Source organism: Macaca thibetana, chromosome 7, assembly GCF_024542745.1.
Source record: "Macaca thibetana thibetana isolate TM-01 chromosome 7, ASM2454274v1, whole genome shotgun sequence".
NCBI classification, from domain to species: domain Eukaryota; kingdom Metazoa; phylum Chordata; class Mammalia; order Primates; family Cercopithecidae; genus Macaca; species Macaca thibetana.
The window spans coordinates 35,032,513-35,051,509 of record NC_065584.1 but is presented as its reverse complement, the minus strand read 5'-3'; the positions used below and the strand labels follow the sequence as shown (position 1 = coordinate 35,051,509).

Sequence of the window (18,997 nt, the reverse complement as noted above, 5' to 3'; positions counted from 1 at the left end):
CCTGTGCTGCCAGCGTCTCCTGGGAGCTCTTGCACATCAACAAGCTGCTCTATAATGCAGCGTGTGGAACCACGGCCAAGTCTTCCCACCACTCTCATCCTGAGTCAGCCTTGCTCAATGAGGGCTTGAAAGCCTTTCCTGCCCACCTCATCCTTCTTCTATTATGAGGATCAAGACCATGGGCTATGTAGTACTGCTTTGTTAGGCTGGAAAACTTTAAAAGAACAAAAGGCCAAGGTTTACCATTCTTCTGCTTTGTTTTGGCACCACTAAACCTCTATGCCCATTCCCAGAAATTCTGTATTTCTTTCACCCTCATAGCCCACTGTCAACATACCCATAAGTGTTTCAGACAGGCCTGTGATTGTTGCATGCAAAGGACATCAATCCATACTGGCCAGTATCCAGGCACAAGCTGTCTTCCCGATAGCAATTCTGCTTGCCAGAGACCTGTGGGTCTCCTGCATAAACAGGAGGTCTTAGCTTCTCTCAGCAACTTCAGACAGGCACCAAACACTCTCTCCCCAAGATAAGACCTTTTAGAAGACAAAGCATTTAGGCTATTTCCTTTGTAGGGTTAAAAACAAACACAAATGCCCATTCCAGTATAATCAGTAGGACTGATTCAACTGGAGTAGTAGGAAAGATTTAGGATAGATTTAAGACACGGTTTCCATTGTTTCACTATGAAGATTTGAGTATCTTTGCCACCTAATTAGATTGCACTTGTTAAATGATGAATGGAGTCAACAGTCCTAGAACAAGCATTACTTTTGACCATTTTCTAGTTTAGTGTCTACTCAACTATTTTAAGAGGAATATACCTGAGCCAAAAGTCACGAGGAGATGGCTAGCAGTAGCAAGATTGGTCTTAACTTATTGAGGGCAGTGAGGCAGACACTATCAATTCTTTAATCTCGCCAGGAGCTCCAGTCCATGGACAGTACCACTTTTCACCATATCTCCTCTCACATCGTCACTGCTCATGCACCCATCTTAGACTCCACATCCAGCCTTGCACGTGTCTGCTTACCCCTCTACCCCTTTTTCCTACTTACTCAACTTCCGGTTAAGACCAGCTCTTCACCTACTTTTGGCCTATACCAAGCACAGGAAAACACACCAGTGTGCTGAGCAGTCGTGGTTCTAATGGTGACCACAGATCTTGGCATTGTCCCCATATTTCCCTAGTCAAATTATTCTCCCATCTCTCTCTATCCTGGCAAATCTCCCATATCTTACACCCCATCCTCACACTCTCCTTATTTAGTTGAAAAACACATAAGCAATCAGAATAAAACTATTGTGCTGGGCGCGGAGGCTCATGCCTGTAATCCCAGCATTTTGAGAGGTCAAGGCAGGCAGATCACTTGAGGTCAGGAGTTCAAGACCAGCTTGTCCAACATGGTGAAACCCTGTCTCCACTAAAAATACAAAATTCGCCAGGTGTGGTTGTGCATGCCTGTAATCCCAGCTACTCGGGAGGCTGAGGTGAGAGGATTGCTTGAACCCGGGAGGCAGAGGTTGCAGTGAGCCGAGATCACGCCACTGCACACTCCAGCCTGGGTGACAGAGACTCTGTCTCAAAAAAAAAAAAAGAATAAAAAAAAGAATAAAACTATCGCATCTTCTCCATGCCACACCCACCCAGCTCCCTGCCTCTGTATCCCTGCGCTTGTCTCCCTCCTATTACCAGGAATGAACGGTCTCAGCTCCTAACCCAAAGCCAGTCTCCCACTTGTGCCAGGATCCCTACCTCTCACCCTGAGAATTTTGCTCCTGCTGTTATTCCCTCTTGCATTGTCAATGTCTCTCTGTCTCTAGCAGACCCTTCAGCCAGCATAGAAACAAGCCATAAAAGCTCCTGTCTTCCAAAGAGATCCTTCCCGATCAGGTGCTCTGTTGAGTGTCCAGTTTCTCTGCTCCTTCTTCTCTTAGCACAACTGGAAAGGACCAATTCTCTCCATGCCCCTCCTTTCCACACTCTCCCCTCTCCACACACTCGCTTGACTCTCCTCCCATCTCACTGGCTGCCCCTTCTTGGTCGTCTTTGCTGAATCCTCCTCTTCTCCCTTTCTCCCAGTTCTTCCTTTTATGTGGACTCGCTTCCCCTCAATGTCTTCTATATGCTTGTTATTCCCAATTTATATCTCCAGCAGGAACCTCTCTCTGAACTCCAGACTCATATATCTACTTGTCATGGTGGTTGGGAACCCAAAGAATAGAAAGTTAAAAAGACCTAAGTTGGGAAAGGATTTTGTGGAAAAATCCTCATCCCAAGGGGTGATGAGTACCCTGCCAGCCAGGAGGGGAGCCTTCAGCTGGGGGGCTGTAGAGTCTTCATGGAGGCAGGAGGTGGAACTCATAGCAAGCAGAAAATTAGTTGCATGGCACCAGTTTTAGGAACTGCCAGGATGCACTTTGGATCATGAATAAGTAAAGAAAAGAGGTCATCACAGGTTCCAGAAAAGTGAGGACAGAGAGAAGCAACAAAGTGAGAAGAGGAAGGAAGGAGACAAGGAAGACAGGAGACAAAGAAGGGAGCTGGAAGGAATGGGTAAAAGAATAAGAACTCAGAAAAGAGATTTTGGTTCTTGCTCATTAAGGAGTTCGACCAGAATTCTGGCCAAATTGTTTAAAAGATGCAGAAACTCAATTGTCTGACTCATCCCTGGGGGGCTATTAATTTATTATTACTATTGCTTCAACTTAATGAGGCGCTTCCTGTGTGCTAGGCACTTTGAACACACTTTCTTATTTACCTCTTAAAACAATCTGTAACTCAGGTATTATTGTCTCCATTTTATAGACAAAGAAGCTGAAGCTCAGAACAGCTAAGTAATTTACACAAGACAACCAAGCCAACTGCTGGCAGAGACGGGATGAAAACCCGTATCTTATTCCAACCAACATCCATGCAAGTAACCACTACACCGCTCGGCCACAGGAAACAAACACTGGGAAAGACCCTCCCCCAGACACGGGAGGCCGAGGGGCTGATGAGCAGACTCCAGAGAGCACTAGGCTCTGACCATCTGGTGGCCTCCCATGCCAGAGGGCTGTGGCAATAGACACCTGCCCACCTGCTTTCCTCTCCACAACTCTCCCGCCCCATCCATGCTCCAGGCTGCCCTTGATGGAAACATGAGGACCCAGAGCGTGGCCTGGGGATGAGGGGGGACTGCTCATCCCAGCTGTGGTAGCTAATCTAAGATCTGGGATTAAAGGCACTCCCTGAATGACCTCAGGGCAAAACCAGGTCAAGGCCACTGCCAAACCCCGCCCCAACAGAGTTAAAGGCAAGGATCTGGAAAGGCTGGAAAGACAAAGAAGTTAATCAGCTCCCTGAAATGAAAGGGGAGAAACAGAGACTGGATAAAGGGATCAGCTGAAGAAGGGAGCCCCGCTAGGGAGAGAACACGCCACTCAGCTAGGAGTCCAGAGACTCGGGCCAGCACAGCCCTGGGGCCAGGAGATCTTGGCGATGGCTCTCTGCTGTCTGTTTCCTCCTCTGTCAGACAAGCTCTAAGGTCTCTTCTCTGCACCCAACAACTGAGGATAGGGCACCACCTGTGGCCAACACAGCCTCATCTGGAGTGGGTCCAGCTAATGCTATGATCAGTGGCTCTCTGTAGGTGCACACCCCATAGGTGCCCTGGGTCCACACAGATGCCCGCTCTAATTCTAACCATGCTGCCTCTCCATCTGCCTCTTCAAAGTAAAAGGTGGATGGAGCTAGGGGATCAGAGGGAATCACAGGTATGGGTGAGCTAAGAGGACAAAGGAGGCATCTCCCTCCAAGACAGGATCAGCGTGTGTGGGTGGGAGGTATACAAAATGCCATCTCTCCTCCACAGACACCCGGGAATAGTGCCTGAAACTTCCACAACTGATGTTGCTCCAGTGGCTTAAAAATCACCCTTCCAAAAATCCCCAGTTAAAATGCCAACAACTTTCTTAAAGAGGATAGCACTATCGCAGGTTCCTCACTTGATCAAGTCAGATACTGTCAGAACCAGAGTGAATCTTGGAGACCACCAAGGCCAACCCCTTCTTTAGACACAGAAGGAAACCAAGCCTCTAAGAGCTAAAGTGACTTGTTCAGGGTACAGGAAGACGTGGCGGCAGAGCTGGAACTGTAACCAGGTCTCCTAAGTCTTTCTGCAGCATGGCCCTGGCCCCTGAGGGAGGTGGCCCAGGATGGGGGCGGGCAGGGGGTCTGGAATCTTGGCGTCGTGCTCCGGGGCTGCTCCTTCTTCCTGTTCAGCCACCACAGCAAACAAGAGCCCCTGGGGCCTCAGCCAGCGACTGACCCCTCCCTGACCCTGCCTTCCGGAAGGATGAATGCACATCAGAAGCCAGGGCCAAAATATTCCTGGGCACTGTCAGCACTGCACCCAGCTCTCTTTTTCCCAGCCTCTTAGGAGGGAGAAGTTTCCAAAAGGGACAGCTCCAAAGGCTTTCACAGAAAGGGAGCCTCTCTAAGAAGTGCACCTGTGTTTGGGCAATGAAGGTAAGGCAGGAAGACAGGGGGGATGGAAGAAGAAAGTAATTTTTTAAATGTCACATTCTCACCAAAATGGCATCTGGGAACTTTCAAGACCATCTGACTAACACCAGGTTGCATTCGTTATTTACAAAGATGGAGACAGAATTTCCTTTGAAGCAGTACAACCAAACGATGTCTGTGGCCTTAAAATGGGGTAACAAGAGGCAAAGAACCTTCTCAGGTCCTCTCTGGGGAGAGGAAAAGCGTCCTGCCTGGGGCTGAGGGGTTTTTTCCTCCCCTCCTTACAGTCTCACAGCCAGCCACGTGGTAGGGTCCCACACAGCTGCCCAGCGTGAGGCAGGCCGGCCAGAGCAGCTGGCTCTTTGCAACCACCCAGCTTGCCCTTGCTGGGAAGCCCAGGCTCATTTGCACACTGGCATAACCCCACGTCACTGACCAGCCAACGGCAACAGGACTCACAGCCAGGATGGGTTCTCCCTGGGGCTGGCACGACTCTGTTACACACATGCGCATTTTCCTGATCCTGGGCAAGTTACTTAAACTTTCTCAACCTCAGTTCTCCAGCTATAAAATGGGAACACCCCCTACTGCACAGGATTGTCACCTATGGGACAATGAGGCTAGAGAACCTGGGGTAACCTGGAATTGACACTCAGTGAGCCTGGTTCCCTTTCTCTCAGAATAAAAGCCAGCACCACCTGCTCCAAAGGTAAAGCCCACGGGGAAAGTCTTTCACAGTGAGCCCTGAACAAGACAGAGGGCCCTTCCCCACAAAGCTCCCCGGGCTTGGAGAGGGGGTGGTCCCCATGACTCACTGGTGGTGGTGGGCTGACTCATTTGGCCAAATGTCCTTCATTTCCCTCCTCCCATTTTGGGAGTCCTGGAGCACTCTTTCCCCAAATGAGGCTTGCAGCCAGAATGAGCTGTGATGAGCACAGCAGAGACCAGAAGGATGGTGCCGGCAGAGGGGAGTTGCAGGGGGGGAGGCGGCGGAAGCTGCAGAGAGTTTCCTGAAATTAAGGCAGGCAAAGCAGGGAGGCAAGGTCTCGCTCCCTGGGCCATTTAGCAGACAGAGACTTCCTTTAGAGCCCAACTTCTCAACCTCTGCTGGGCAAAATCAACTCAGAGGACTGCCTGAAATAGCCCTACTATGGCCCTCAGAGGCAGGCCTGGGGTATTTATTGCAGAGCACACCATGAAATTTCAAACCAGTATGTAGGTAACATGGGTGGCTGCATAAAACAGAACATTGCCCCACTGCACTGAATGCACAGTGAGCCCCAGAATGCAGGCTGCACCAGACCGACATAAGCATTACAATCTGAAGGCAGATGAACAGAGGGAGTTTGCAAGGGTTGGGTGAGACCACGCTGTACAAGGCCCAGGTGCTGTATACATGATGCAGGGGTGGGTAGGGTGGGAAGAGAGGTCAATGTGGAGGCTCACGTCCAGTTGTTTTTCCTTTCCTCGGGAGGAGGATGCATATTCTTCTGTTGTGGGTTTCAATTCCATGCTGTCAAACTACCTCTTTAGTCCAGTGCTCTGCCACTTTCAGCCGGGCGTAAGCAAGACAATTGTCACTGAACATTATTGGGAGTAACATGCAATGGCACATGCACTAATGTGAACATCAGAAGGAACACCCGGAGTCTAGTCTGGCTCTATCGCTTCTGCATAGCTTTGGCCCGAGTCACTTAACCCTTCCGAGTTGGTCTACTCATCTGCTAAGTGGGACAATAACTTCTGACAAGGCTGCTAGGAAGATTACATTGAGAGTGCCCTGGTGATTATTCAGCATGTCAGGGAGGGCCTGCCACTCTGGGCCTTCATGAAGTAGATGGCTCAGATTCCCTGACTCACAGTGCACACTCCTCACACATGGCTGCACCTCTTTCGGCCTCAGGGGCCAGCGAGGAGCCTACCGACAAGGTGAGGTGAAGAGCGAAGAGAATCGGTGATGGAAATGGAAGCCAGCACTCAGGGCTGCAAGCTCAGCTCTTCTCAGGTCCTCCAAGAAGTAAATCAGCCGAGGGTTAGACCCCAAGGAGCTTCATGGCCAGCATCTCAGCCTGGTTTCCTGTCTTTTCCTCGCATCACATTCGGTGACCTATCAGTCTAGACAGAGAGTGCTTTTTCAGATAAACCCTTTTCCAACTTGTCTAGGAGAACAATCATAGATTTTGATCCCAAAGTTAAATTGGCCTCTCAGACACAAAGCTTTCTGGAGCCAGTCAGCCTCTCAGGATATCCCACACTCCTCCCAAATGCATCACCACTCAGCAGGTAGTGTCATCACAGTTTCTCTGGTTTCAGAATGATCACTGGTGGGAAATGCCCATGGAATTGACACTCAGCGCTTTGAAGATTTTAACAGTTGGGTAAGTATCACCCAGAAGACGGGAGAAACTGGGGTTCTGTTACGACATCTACATCTACATCTAGAAGGAGTGCTGATCACTTCTTTTCCCCCACGAGGTCTAGGATCCTACAACCACGACAGGGTCAGAAGTAACTGGTGGGGAAAGGCAACAAACCCAAACTCCTTAGCATGCCCATTTCAGCTGTCTTCACGTAGTCATCCTACACATCACATGCGTCCTGCTCAAGAGCTCGTGGCCGGCCTCCTCCTTCCTACTGTGCCCTAATGCCCTAGTGAATCAAGCCCCACCACAGTGTGGATGTTAGTAACATGCCTTTGACTCCCCCCGACAAGCCAGGATCCTTCTTCCACTCCATTCACGCTCATCTCTGCTCGGGCTCCAAGCCTCCTGGGCCCATTCACACCTCTAAGCTTTTGCTCAGGTATTTCCCACTCTTGCTGTCAGTGGTCTGCCTTCTCTTTGTCTACCCCAACTCTGTGCCTCTTTCTATACTTCCCCCACTACCCCAACCTGCACTGGTCCCTTTCCTGAGCCTACCTGGCACTCTCATTTTGTACCAAGTTGGCACTTAATTATAAATGGTCTTGTCTTGAATAACATGCTAACCACCTGTTCCACTTCCTCCAGAACAGGAAAGGTATCTTACACAGTGGGGAAGGCTTTAGAGCCAGAAAAATCCTTGACCAGAAAAATCAGACTTCACCAGCGATCACTGCTGCCTTCGTCAACTCAACCTCCCTGAGCCTCAGTTTCCATCTCTGTAAAATAGGAATTGTAATCTTAATAAAGAGCTGTTATATGGCTTTAACAAGTTAATATCTATAAAAAGCCTAGACTCAGTAACTAATGCATAGAAAGTATCCCCCAAAAGGTTATTCTAGTTCCCCTTTGCTTGTCTTTTATGTCTTGCAGAACCTAGTGCATTATTGCAACATAAGACATTTGGTCAATGATTCATTTATCAGTAGTATAAAGCAAACCAGTAACTGGAGGGTCATTATACAAAGTAGCAGCACGCGGTCAAAACACATTGATCTATTTTTCAATTATGGACAAAAAGTTGAGATCTATGGAGAGTAAAACAATCTATTGTAACTAAAGAAGTTTTCAGGATTACAAACCGCCATTCTCTCTGTGCCCATCACTCAGCCAAGCAGAAGTTTCAGCACAAATGTTCATGCTGGCAATTCATACTTCATTCTTTCTTACATAAGTTATGTCCATCCCCAAACTCCATTATATTTATGGTCCACAGAAAGTTCACTTCACATGCTAAATGTGGTACAATCCTTGCTACTTCTTTAAATCAAACACAGAGCAAAATTTTTCTGAAGGAGTTCTTTTCAAAATTATTTAGAAAGAATGCCGATCCCTTCTTTTCCCAAGCAGAATTTTTGTCATTTATCTATATATGTAACGTATATAAATATAATTGTATATATAAGTAAATTCATCTTCTAATAAGACCTTTCCTGCCCAGATTGGAGAGAACATAGTAGACAACCATAAATATTAGTGAGGTCATTCAACCAAAATCATGCTGAGAATAATATTCAAGTCCTATGAGCAATTATGAAATCCATGCACCAAGGATGATGTTGGATGTGGTGGTGTCCAATGAGATGAAAACTGGAGTGGAATTCAAATGGAGTTTCAGCAGAACCATTTTCACCTGGTGGCCTTTTGGCCTTACTGTCCTTACAGTGTCTTCTCGCTGTTTCTTTTTCATATACTTGGCATTTCTCCGCAGGAAAATGTCTCTTGCCACTGCATTCACTTTTCAGCTGGTGGCTCATGCCACCAAAACAATGGAAGTCAACAAAAGGCTTGAGACATTGCTTCAGTATGAATAGAAACAAGCCTAGAAATGTAATTTTAGTTAGTGACCATAACACATATCTGTGAAACTAAGCTTCTCCACGTCTCCCCACTCCCTGGTGGTGAGTTAGGCACCAACTCTTCCAGGTCATCCAGCTATAATGCAAAACATTGCAGAGCTAGATGGGGACCCCAAGAGGCCATCTAGCCCATGCCCCCAACTCTATGCAAGAGAGACGCTTGGCTCTCAGTGAGTTCCCTATCAGCCTCAACAGTCTAAAATGCTTCGTGTCAAAAGAACTGCTTGTCTATTTGTTTTAGGCACCAGGGCGTTTCTCCTGTGCCCCCTGGAGACCAAATGTAACTGGTCAGTGCCTGTATCTCAGTGATACACATAATAACAGCTATTAAGTGACCCCTAATTCTTTTCCCCAAGTTAAACAACCCCAAATCCACAAACCTTTCCTTAAAGGGCTTATTATTCATCCTGTTAAATTCATATTGTTAATACGCTTTTCTGCACGTTTTGGATTTTCCACAGTCTTTTTCAGCTAATTCAAACACAGTGGTGTCAAATGTTAAATAGAGCTGGAGCATTGCTTACCAGACCTTCCACATCATCCCCAGTTTAACACAGCCTGGTTATCATGCTTTATTAAAAATAAACAACACAATACTCCTCCAGCTTGTGTTCCACTACGACTTCTAGATCTATCTCAGCTATAATTGTGCCTTGCCAGGTGATGGCCAATAATAAAATCAACATAATCCGGTCAAGCAGTTTAATGCTAAACCATTCATGACCACTGTTATCACCTCTCAAAACAGTAGTTCCTAGTCTGGTGCAAAGAAAGATCAGGTAACCAAAAGATGTGTGTTGTTCACACCATGTTTAGTAATATACAAGCATAGCATTTTCTAACTTTTAGTCTGAAGACTCTTTCTCCTCCTGGTCTACGCCTGAAAACTAACTTCTGGGTGACTTCATATGTGATCACAGAGTACAGCCTGGAGAAGATGAAGCAGATATTTAACATGCTTATCCCAAACACTGCCCGTTTTCAGGAAACTTAGAGGTAACTGGCGGAACTTAGCAATAAACCCCACTGAAAGTTATCCTGAGGTCTGAAAGTCACTGGCCCTCTCAGCACAGTGGAGTATCCACTAAGAATGGCTAAAGAGCATCTCTTCAATAAACTTAGCTTGACTACTACCACCTATCGTGACTAGCTCATCGACCACCCTTAAGGACCATTCCATGTGCAACTAGTAAGAAGGTTTCAATTCAGTAGGAGGTCTGATATCAGTAATCTTCACCATCCAAGGAAGAACATGTTATCTTATTGGCTGTTTTGGAAGGTGAAGTAAGAAGTTGGGAAAATGTGATTCTGAATATGAAGAATCCGAGTACTTAGGAAGAAATATATCTCAGCGACATCCTCAACATCCCATAATTAACCACTTTAAGGAGCCACAGCCATTAAAAAATCTGTGCTCACCACAAAGAGACCATTGCTCTAACGGCAACAACTCCACATCCCCCAACTTGGTCCCCACTCAATGTCCCCTATCATTTGTCTCCTACAGATGAAACTCTGTCGTCTATGTTCACTTAACTCATAAGACCCAAGTTGCTAGAGATGAATGATCTTAGTCATGATGTCCATAACAGAGAGTCACTGTTATGCACGGCTGGATTATTCATAGACACTTCTGGTAAACATTGCACTACTACAGTTTGGACTCTGTACCAAAACTAGAAAAACTAGTAGAGAGCTTTCCAAATCTGTGGTGAGATTTTTCTGGCTATGAAACATTTTTTGCATTTGGCCATGAAACAGTTTACAGTACTGATCATGAAATGCATCCGTAGCCTTTCACCTGGTAACGTGAAATTCTCTTTCCTTAGTCCTGAAGCCTAGAAAATGCCCCCTTACCCCCACCACCCCCAACTGAGCAGTGCAATACTCTCTATTTCTAAATTAGGGATCAGCAAGCTATGTCTCGTGGGCCAAATCTGACCAACTGCTTATTTTTGTAAATAAAGTTTTATTGGAATGCAGCCACACCCATTCCTGTACGTATCCTCTACAGCTGTTTTCATGCTCCACCCAGAGCTGAGTAGTTGTGACAGATGTCTGCCTTACAAAGCCTTAAATACTTACTATCTGGTGTGTTACAGGAGAAATTTGCTGATCCCCATTATAAATGACAAGGCAAATAAACTGCTTATTCACAATAACCTCCTCTCCAACCCAACAAAAGAAAACAAAACCAGAAAACAACCGTGACCCCAGCGAGTAGTGTTTGCATACTGAAAAGCCAGCCTAACTCTCTTACAAAGTATACTCTGAAATAAGATGCATATAAAACATAAAATACTATTTGATGGCACACTAGGGTGACTGTAGTCAGTGGTAGCTTAATTGTATATTTTAAAATAACGTAAAGAGTGTAATCAGATTGTTCATAACTTAAGGGATAAATGCTTGAGGGGCTGGATATCCCATCCTCCATGAGTGCTTATGTTCACATCGCATGACTGTATTGAAACATCTCATGTACCCCGTAAATATCTACATTAACTATGTACCCACAAAAATTTTAATTAAAAAATTTGTAAAAAATCTATATATAAAATACTTCAAAATTAATTTAAATTAAAATTCTGGAAGGATTTTTTTTAATGAAAGGAAGTTCTGAAATTGCTGATTTAGGGATATAATAAAACTCAAATATGGTTCTAGTTACCTGGAGTGATTTGAGTTTCTTAGAAAAGAAGGGTAAAAGGAAAGTGATGTAATAGACAAATGGTCATCAATAAGAATAAACTGAATTTTTAAAAAATCTCTAAACTGTACAACTCTATCCAGAGTTCTAAAGAGAAGGTCTTCCATGGACATGCAGAGGAAAAGGAAACGGATGGGGGAATGTTTTCTGGTGGAACCATACCCTAAATCACCCCTAACATGTGCTGAATAATGACCTAACTCCATCCAGAGACCGACCGAGGGACCTGAATAATGACCTAACTCCATCCAGGGACCGACCCATTCCCACCACATAACAATCCTAAGTCAGGATACTGCTAGAGGCAGCCATAGATTCAGACAAAGATCCACTGTTATCAGAATCTGGACAAGGTATTCCAACCTCAACTTCCACCTTACCCAGACTGGAAGCCCTTGGGAAAAGCTGCCCCAAAGCCATCTAAGTGTGCCTGGTAGGCACATGGTCATGTTCAGTTAGGGCACTCAAAGCTGATCTTCAGTTTTCATTTATCACCAACACTGAAAAATGGGGAGATCTCCTCAAAATGTTTAAATTGTGACCTCCCTTGAAAAACCAGAAGAGCTGGGAACCCTGGGCCCACCTTCTGCAGGCTGCATCCCCTGAGTTGAGTCGCAGCTGCCCCATTGGAAGCACAGGTGTTTCCTGGCTCGAGACACTCCCTACCACTCCTGTTGTCTCCCTGTGACCTGAGACTGAGCCTCAAGGGCTGTTCCACATCTCTCTGGCATTGTCATTTTTGTCACACCTATCCTGCTTCGCTCACCAAAGATACCTGCTCTGTCGGCATCTGATTTTCAACCCCAGAGCTAACCATCTGTGGTAACTACATGTTTCCAAGTGGATGAGGAACATGATTTCTTTCTCTCTTTTTCATTCTCTGGTCCATGTGTGTACTTTTGCCCTCCCTCTTGGTCAGTGACCATCTATAGACAGAAAGCACATCATTTTTGGCCAACAACCCATTATCAGACACTTGAAAAAGTCAGTCCCTGTCCTCATGGCCCACCATTATGGACATTTGATCATCCTGGATCTCCTCTATCCTTAGTTATTTACAGTGAGAGTACAACTTCATGCCAGACCTCTCATCCCTGTAAGCAGCCCAAAGATATTATCTGCAAAAAAGTCTGAGTCATGAGGAAAGACACACTCTAGGTAGGAAGCACTGGCCCCTCAATCAAGGTCCTCTTTTCTAGGGAGTAAATTAGAGGGTGCAATCGCTTGCCATGGAAGAAGATATTTGATCCCTTAGGTGACTTCTGAATTGAACCTAATGTCTCAAATTTTGAGTCACTTATAGGAAGTGGGTGGTGTGTAATAAATATGTGAAACTTCATTTTTACTTCATGTTCATCAAAAGATACATGGATAAGCTAAATGTGGTTTATACATACAATGAAATACTATTTAGCCTTCAAAAGTAAGGAACGTTTGACACATCTACGTAAATGATCCTTGAAGATATTACACTAAATGAAATAAGTCCGTGACAAAAGGACAAATGCTGTATGATTCCATTTACACGAGGTACTTAGAGGAGTCAACTTCAGAGGGACAGAAAGTAGAATGGTGGGTGTCAGGAGCTGCAGAGGAGGGAATGGGGAGTATGTGTTTAAAGGGTACAGAGTTTCTGTTAGAGAAGATGAAAAAATCCTAGAGATGGATGGTGGTGATGGTTGCACAACAATGTAAATGTACTTAATGCCACAGAACTGTATCTTAAAAGTGGTTAGAAAGGCAAATTTTATGTAATGCATATTTCATCACAATAAAAAGGAAAAAAAAACCCTAAGGAGGGCACCATATTGATGTGGGGCTTTCTTTTTACTGCTAGGAAAGCTTACAAAGTCCATAATGCGAGTCATAACGTGATACTCAGTCTAAAGAAAGATGGAGTACACTAGCAGCAGCATTACAGTGTCGTGTTCATCTCCACTTGGCCCCACTGGGGGCCAGCAATGCTCAAAGGTCAAGACCTGGCCTGACGTGCTCACCTGGTTCTGTCTGACTTAGAGGACCCATCAGATAAGAGGGCCCATCTTCACACACAAGGAAAGCCTACCCCAGGGGTTCCAGCTTACAGCTGCACCAACCGGCAGCTTGGGAGGCTACACAAACAGCACCTTTCAGGCGATGAAAACCTTAACCTCCCACCTATTCTAAGCACACACTAAATCTTGCATTTTTGTGCAAAACTTCTATTCTTGGCACAGGTGTGACAGCAACCTTAGATAGGTATACTAAGTCGGTTCACATAATCAGGCTTTCAATCAATCCATTTTGGCTATGGAGAGGGTGATGATGGTGATGGTGATGGTGACGGTGACGGTGATGGTGATGGGGGAGTGGGTGACAGCAACCCTGGGCTCAGAGAACGAACACTGGCACCAACCCTGGGCATTGTTCGCTTTCCAGGCCACCATCTGTCAGCCAAGCCAGTGGCAACTGCTGTTCTAGACCATGCGTGTAAATAAAACAACAAGGTTCAACAAAACTTGGCATGCAAGTAGGAAGAATTATCTCAGGAGTCCCTGCCGCATGACGGTGTGAAAGTGAACTCACGCAGGATGAGCTTGGTTGGTCAAGCAAATTTTACAGAGATGCTATAGAAGCATTGGAAACAGATTTTATTTAACAGAAACTTACACACACTTGGTACAAACCCTACATTATGCAAACCTTTATCACAATTCTACACAAGTTGTCACTTGTGGGAGTTGGTTGGAAAGCAGATTATTATGATAATTATTAGCATTTTGACAAGGGACATTTTCTACCAGAAAACGTCACAGAAAAGGGCCACAAAATGATACAGACACTCTCGGTGATCCCCTCCACCAACAGGACTGGCTTTGAACGGGAAACCTGAAAGAACTGGCAGGAAGTCCGTGCCCACCTGCCCTGCCCTTTCAGAGGCCGAAGAGATTCTCAGGCTCAGAACCATTTCAGTAACACTGTGACTCAAGGACCTCTGCTGACCAGAATACTCAGCCTTAGACTGTTCGTGTGTTATTGTGACTCTACTTACAAGGGAGGGAGATCCAAGAGCATGGCTGTGTGAAAGCCCAGTGCAGCGGGGAGCCTGCAGGTAGAACCCAGTGGTTCAGCCAGTCAGCCCTGCACCTTTGCTGGGCCCCAGACACAACGCCGAGATACATCCCACCGGCCAAAATGCCCACTTCCACTAGCTCGGCCAGAAAGGGCCATGTCAGAACACTCGCCTTCTTCCTTGGCCCCAACCAGCAACAGAATTGAGGTTCTCATCCTTCAGGTCGACCTTCCTAGCCCTTAGGGACAGCTCTGGAAGCTCAGGCCCCAGAAGCCAGCTCAGCAAATGGTTCCCTTTGCTCATCTCTTCTAGGAGTTGTTAGGTGACTGAACTAATATCATCTCAGCTGATGCTTTTATTTTTGCTTTTTTTTTTTTTTTTTTTTTTTTTTTTTTTTGCTGCATTATTTTAAACAAAGCTCTCTGTGTTCGAATCTTTTGAACTTGAGGGGATATATTCCATCACTAGATGGAATTCCTTTCCGAGCTAGACCTCATCAGACATGATAACCAGGAGGCAGGCTGCTTCTGACATTCAGATAAAAGGGGCTTGCCTGGGGTGAGGGGGCAGTGAGGGTAGGGAAAACTGCTGATTTGTGGCTAAGTTATTTCAGTCAAGTCTTAACACACAATCATGTAACATCACCAACACTTTCAATAGACTTTTGAAGGAGGAAAAAAAAAAAAAAACACTGATCACTCCTCACTTACCACATCCAACTCGCAGAAATAAAAATACCTAAAGCACATACATGAATGGCTTTTTTAAAAGCCTGAGAGAGCAGAGTTGATCTTTATTTTCTTATTAAAAATGTGGGGTGTTTTTCTTTAGAGTTAATATGCAGTCTTTTATTTTACATTAAGTACTCATGATTTCACGTCTTCACAAAATTGCGTTTAACTTTTGAAGTAGGAGGTACTTTAAACAAAAATACTGTGCAATGTCAGCACTTTTTTCCTTTTAAATATTGAAATAAATAAAATAGTTAACTCTTTTTTTCCATCAGTTTGTTTGTGTTCAGTTATTTCTACTGTAGAGCAATTCCAGGCTGACCTGGGTACTTTCTCACAGACAATCAAAGAAAATATAATGAAGAATTTTAAAAAGAAAAAAAAAATCTTCTTATTGCACAAACTGAGGCCATTCCCGAGGCTTCTGTGGGCTGAGCTGAGTTGCGCTGCAGGATTTTCCACTCCTGTGCTGGCTCCTGTGTTGTCTGAAACACACGCACAGGAGGGGGCTGGGTAAGGGAAGAGGAAGAAGAGGAGGAGGAGGAGGAGGTGCCAATCATCCTGGCTTCTTTTCACCTTCTTCGGAAATGGCTTGCTTGAAGGATGTTGGAGTCCCCAGGTCATAGTGTTGACTGCAGAGGGAAAGGCAATGAAAGATAAAACAAAAACAACAGCATGGAACAACTACCTAAAACAGAAAGATTAAAATTAAGGGGTGACAGAAATGAAATGAATTAAAAAAAAAAAAAAAAAACAGAAGAAGAAAGAAAGAAAACCACCAACTAATTGCCAAGTTAATGAGGCTAGGCCAGGTGCAACAAAAATCGGGGTAGTGTGTCCAGCGCCTTGAACTTCAGCAGCACAAGATCAGCCAGGAATGAGGCAGGTCAGTTGCTACTGGGCAAGAGGCAGAGAGAACACAGCTGGATTTTCCATTCCCAGGTGGTGTAGCAGGCAGAACTGGGTATTAGAAAAAAAAAAAATTCCCTTCCACTTGGAAACCAAACAAACTGAATCTTTTCACAGTTAAAACACCCCAGAAAGGACCTTTATGATATCATCTCTCTCCCTGTTATCCAAGTAGAAATGAATAGTTCTATGGTATAGAACCAATGCAGCCACAGAAAACCCCATCAGATGCCTCATTTGGCCTAAGCCCAAAAGGACACTCCTTCCTTCACAAGCACACACGCTCAGCTCCAACCCTGCCCCAAGTGATTCAAGTGTGTCAGAATTACTCGGAGAGAGACCCCAACCAAGAGACCTGTTCCAGTCCTCCACTAGCCCAGTGATCTCTTTGTCAGCCTTGGAACCTGGTGGTGGTTCACACAAGGTGGTCCCTTTTGCCTGCATAGCCACGCGTAGCTTTTGCTTCTAGCTGAAATGAAATCTGTCATTTTGGTCTTTGGAACGGAGTAGTTGACACAAAGGAGTGAGCAATAAAACCAAGTACTATCACATTTCACCCCGGAAGCAGTTTCTGAAGGCAGAGATGGGTATCCCAACAGTGGCCAGATCACATTAAGCTGAGCCATGAGGGAGGGTGGAGAGGGAGAATGGGCCTAAATGGAAAATGCCCAAGCCAGCAGGGAAGAAAGTTCAAAAGCAAATAAGCAGCTCAGCCTCTTCCAAGTTGAAAGGTCTCTCCCCTGTCCCATCTCTCTTGGTACCCAAGGTATCACTCAATGGCCAGGTGCACAGGCCGGGATTAGATGCTCTTCCAAAGCTGAGACTCCCTCCATCCAACTTTCCTCCTTGACCAAGTCCTCCCTCCACACCTGTTCCTGTTCTCAGCATCTACTGCATCCCACCCCACTGTCTCCCTTTCTGATCTGCTTTGCTGGTGCACCCCACCCCCATTTCCCTCATGCTCTTTGCTGTTACCACCTGCCTCCAGCTCCTTCCCTTAAGTGATCAAAGCCAGGTGACCTTCCCTGGGACCTCCCACAAAACGCCTGCCGATTGTTCTCTCTGTGGGCATCTGTCATCATTTCACTCCCTGCCAGGAGTCTTTCTGTCCCTCTCCCATTGCCCTGACCCCTCTGGTCAGATGTTACCTGCCACTCTGTAGTGAGTCTATCTCATAAGCTTACCCCACGCCCTTTCAGTTTCCTCAGGTTTCTACCCCTGACCTCCCAACACACACATGCATGTATTTTTCTTTGCCCCACTTAAGCCACCTAGAAAATCATGGGTGAGTTCCCAACTTGGCACTCCTAACTTCCATTTTCTCTTTTGTTTCCTCTGGTTAGGTCAACCATAGGCCATAAAAATGGAACAATGTGCAGCTGTGTTAGTCTCCTGCTCTCAATCCCCTGCAAGAAGGCATAGTTTTCCATCCCTCCACACATGGTCAACCCCTCCCCACCCCTATCCTGACATCCCCCTTGAATAGATGATCACCACCACCTCACCACCTCCCACCTACCCCCTCTGACTTAACCACCGGATGCTGTGTCCAGAGACTTCTCCAATCTTTCTGTCAACAATACTTATTAAGCATCCACTAGGTATAGAGTGAGATTTGGTAAGACTTCCACTAATTAGCTCAGAAACTGCTCAGTTCTTAATTTATTTCAACAAATAATTATGGCACATTGGTGTCAGGCACTGTCTGGAGGACATGAGTGATATCACCTTTACCCTCAAGGAACACGCCATCTGTTTGAGAAGGACTGCAAGCAAACATGATGTGTTGTGATAAGCACAGGAGCAGCAGGAACAAAATACTACGGAATGGTACTTAGGCGGGTTTTCAAATGGTGATTTTTGCCATTTTACATGGGTTAGGTTGTGATTCCCAGCTTTGCTTTTTGTTTGAATATTATCTCCATTTTCTCACAATAGACATTCTTGCCTACAGATTCAACAGCAATGGTAAGTCTGGCGTTCTTTGTTGATCTAGATGGCTTCCTCCAAGAAAATCTTCTTGTCTACTGAGATCCATGGCAAAAATAATCACATACTACCCCATGACAGCTCTTACAGGATTTTAACTATTTGTGAATTTCTAGTCTGATCCACTAGGTCACAAAATAAATCCGATGGCCAATAAATTCATTGCCCCATGTTTAATTGTATCCTATCCTTCACAGTGCTGATCAGTCACATACATACTGCTATTACTCAGTCCCTAGTTACCAAATGAACCAAGGTATATCTGAATGAAAATGTTATCATCCAAGGTCTGTAAACAGACTAGCCTGAAATCTCAGCTGAAAGGCCAAATGTCTGAGTCACCAGTAATGGGGTAAATCAATCGCATACCTCCTGATGTAACACACTGAGAAGGATACAACATCATTTCTACAGTATTCTAGCCAAAATGCACAACTTCAGTTTAGTCATTAGAAAAACAGCATCCAAGCCTGAACTGAATGGCTTTCTGCAAAATGACTAGCCAGTATCGAAGTTGTGAAAAACAAGATTGTGGTACTAACTATTCCAGATTAAAGGACTTGTAAGAGGACATGGCAACCTTTGATCCCAGACTGGATCCTGGACCAGAAAAAGGACACAAGTGAGACAACTGGCAGAATTTGAATAAAGTCTGTAGGTTGCAGTATTGCATCGATGTTAATGTCCTGATTGTGGTCATTGTTCTGTGGTTATTAGAAGAATCTGGGTGAAGGACATATGGGAATTCTTGGTATAATCTTTGTAAGTTTTTTGTAAGTGTAAAATTATTTCAGAAGTAAATTTTTTAAAAAGCCAT

At 45.2% G+C, this 18,997-nt stretch overlaps 1 protein-coding gene across 2 annotated transcripts in view; it reads right to left on the bottom strand.

The window, feature by feature from the left end:
- DPF3 (double PHD fingers 3) overlaps positions 1-18,997 on the bottom strand; it is a 278,067-nt gene that overhangs the window by 28,899 nt on the left and 230,171 nt on the right. The window contains exon 10 of one of the 2 annotated variants that reach the window (XR_007727553.1): positions 14,115-15,914. The exons of the other annotated variant lie outside the window; for it this stretch is intronic. The gene's annotated coding sequence lies outside the window, so the exon portion shown is untranslated. Of the gene's footprint in view, positions 1-14,114; positions 15,915-18,997 lie in introns of those variants that run through there. 2 annotated transcript variants of the gene reach the window in all.